The following is a 3561-nucleotide window of genomic DNA, read 5'->3' as shown; positions in this document are numbered from 1 at the left end:
GTTAAGAAAATGTAAATTATTCTTCGTTTGGATAATGTTTAATAGAAGAAGGTTCAGTCCACTCATATTTCAAATCGTCATCCTCTTCCAGTGCCCCTGGCTCGCTGCTTGGCATCTCTGACTATGCGTGCGCCCACGCGGAAAGAAAAGTCTATCCCTTTTTATCTATATTAAACGAACGAAGGGAACGAATTGTCTTCCCTAACCGTTTTTGATGCGCTTGCCATGCGCCGGATTACGACGCAATGAGCGCCGCGCGTCGTCCCGCGGTAAATATCACGAAGGAGCCCCTCAGTCGGGCGCACAGCAGGATGTGGAGAAATCCACTAAGTGAGGACACGGACATGGTTCTTTACCTCCAAACCGGCTCTATGCGCGTGTGTTACTCCCCTTTCTCTCTGCTCTGACTACCGCCCTAACCCGGATACCAGGGTGGTTTTGCCTTGTGTTCTCCTCGCTTTTCATCCTTATTCCCAGCGTGACTTTCCACATCTGGCTTTGATCTCAGCACAATGCACGAGTGTGTACACAGCGGGGGGGTCTACACGCGGGAAGTCCAATCGGCACAGCGTGACTTATATTTCGCATTTGTCACAGACACAACAGTTTAGAAACGTACACACTTTTTTTAAAATTCAGTCTCAAATTAATGTTGTACCTTACGAGTCAAAAGTTTGGACACACCTTCTCATTCAATGTCTGTCCAAACGTTTGACTGGCACTGTACTGTGTGGATACGTGTTTTGATTTTATTAGGGGGGGGGGGGGGGGGGGGGTCATTAAAACCTGTGTTAACACAATAACCTTTTAAATAAACACTAAATAAACACAGCTGGAGCTTAGTCTTTCACTTGAAAACATGACACACAATGGTTTAAACCAATATCACAGATGAATGCTTCCACCAGGGATTATTTTTTCGAGGACTCAGCAGGGTCATAATGTCAAAATCCCCATCAGGTAATATGTCATTGATACTGTCAGTGCCGGTGGTGCAGATTGAGGCGAGCGCCATCGACTTCTTTTACTCCTCCTAACTGTGTAGGAATTGCTGCAGCAGAGTCCCTCAAGCGCAGCAGGCACAGATTAGAACCGCCCAGTGTCAGCCTTAATGTGGTGCAAAGACCAGACAGCCCATTTGTGAGGTACGCTAGATAAATAAACCTTTAGATAAGGAAAATAAGGCCAAAGATGTATTACACATCAAGTAAAGCAATGGAATGATGTAAAAACAATTCTTCTAAATTAAAAAAAGATAAAATGTGCTATATCGGTGTGGTGGATGTGCTTCAAAGAATTCTGAATCTATAAGCATACTGTGGTTGGTATTCAAACAGAAACAAAGGGGATGTCGAGAAAATCTGGCCACAACGATTGGGTATCAGGAATCAGGAACATGTATTGCTAAAGTGTGTTTTTGGAATTTGACCTCGTGGTTTGGTGCATGACATTGGACAGTTGGACAATGAGACAAGGGACAGTAAAGCAAATTACTGGACAAACGACATGTTCAATTTACAAATTTATTTAAAGTAAAAAAGACTAGGCTATAAGCGATTTATATAGAATAAAATAAAAACATTTTAAAAAGTGCACAGACAAACATAACTACTTTACACAACTGTGTTGTGAGTGTATGGGAAAGTGACAAGTGTCTGTACGTGTGGAGTGTGAAGGGAGTGACCGGTGTAAAAAGGGATGTCAGAGGCAGTCAGTGGGGGACCCGGGCTCTGTCGATGAGCCCGACTGCCAACAGGAAGAAACTGCTTGTGTGTTGTGACGTCTTGGTCCCAATGGTCCTCAGCCTGCTGCCAGATGAAAGGGGCACAAACAGTTTTTGTCCGGGGTGAGAGGGGTCGGCTACAATCTTTCTAGCTCGCTTCAGGGTCCTCAAAGCAAACAAGTCCCGGAGGGACGGCACATTTCATCACCCTGCAGAGCGGATGACACGCTGCAGCCTGCCCTTGTCCTTGGCAGTGGCTGCAGCGTACCAGACGGTGATGGAGGAGCAGAGGATGGACTCAATAGTGGCCTTGTAGAAGTGCACCATCATTTTTCTTGGCAGGTTGAATTTCTTCATGCTGCCTCAGGATGAACAGCCTCTGCTGAGCCTTCTTGGTAATGGAGCTCCCAATTAAGGTCCTGGGTGATGATGGAGCCCACGAAATGGAAGGAATCCACAGCGCCGACGGGAGAGCAGAGGGGAAAGAATGCAGCCTTTGGGGAACAGGTGCCGATGGACTGAGAGGCTGAGACATGTTTTCCCAGCCATGCTGCTTCTGTTTGTGATCCACTTGAAGGTACTGGAAGTACAATGATTACTGGAAATCATTTTAACTGAAATGAGCTTTTAGATTAAATCACTTTTGGTACCATCTTCTGGTTATGGAATGTTGGTCATCTGACCAAATGGTTCTTTTTTAAAAACAGCCTTTTGCCACTTATCAAATCGGGCAGATGGCATATTTGAAAATTAGCAACATTTGACCCCTTCTCAATAACAATTACTCAATATTTGCAGAAGAGATGTTTTGTTAGAAATGTATCAACCCTTTCATGAAGGGCTCATTATTAGAAACCAATATCATACCGACATTAGCGGCAATAATTCTTTCCGGTATAGTGTGTTTTGTTCACTAAAATAGTTATTATATTTGAGTCAGACTTTAAAGGTTCACTGGCATTTTACATTCACACAGTTCAACAAAACCTTAAGACATTGTATGGTTGTTGCAAATCCAGATAATAATCATGATGGTGAGTATAAATTTGGATCTAAGCAATCTCAAGGGTTTGACAGTGGACCGATTCCTCAGGGCTAGAGCCGATAACAAGCTGAGCTATAAGGCCTGATGAAGCCCAAAAATCGCTTGATGCATCATTCTGCCTCCCCTTGCTTAAGGTAGCATTTCTTTACAAGATCAGAACAAAGTGAGCAGTGTTGCACTAAAGTGCAATAGCCCTGAAGGGTTAGAGTTATAGTTAGTAAAACAAACGAGCATATCCCTGATAATTAAAGTCAATTTTTTCTTTGCTGCTTGTGTATAGTGCAGAAAGTGGTCATGATGATAGTTATACACTTTCATTATACTGGAAAATTTGATAAGGGACGTGTAATAGGCTGCACTGTTTTTCAGACCTATGCTCGAGGTATTAGGAGAGGCATGTAGGCATGTTGTGTCCGATTATACTTATAAGTATTCGTGAATTATTCATACAGACTGCATTTGTGACCACTACGGTCATGAAAGTGGTGACTGTGAGTGCATGACTTTGTGTGTGTGTCATCAGAAGCAGATGTTAGGCACATAGATTATGTCTGGCAGGGTGTGTAATCCTGGTGTTACTGAGAACAGCATGGTTTTATAATCATCAACACAGCTACCCCTCAATAAGCTGGGAAACAGTACCTTTTCAACTTCTATCTCTGTCTCACACCTTTCTTATTATCTTTCTTATTTCTTACCTTTTACTTTCTAACTCCTTTAATGTAACACCCATTCATCCTTCTATTCCCATCCTTGCTGGGTCTCACCACATCGGCAGCAATGTCATGGTAGG

This window comes from Gasterosteus aculeatus, chromosome 7 (assembly GCF_964276395.1).
Source record: "Gasterosteus aculeatus chromosome 7, fGasAcu3.hap1.1, whole genome shotgun sequence".
Classification (NCBI taxonomy): domain Eukaryota; kingdom Metazoa; phylum Chordata; class Actinopteri; order Perciformes; family Gasterosteidae; genus Gasterosteus; species Gasterosteus aculeatus.
The sequence above is the reverse complement of the archived record's forward strand: the minus strand, read 5'-3'. Positions refer to the sequence as shown.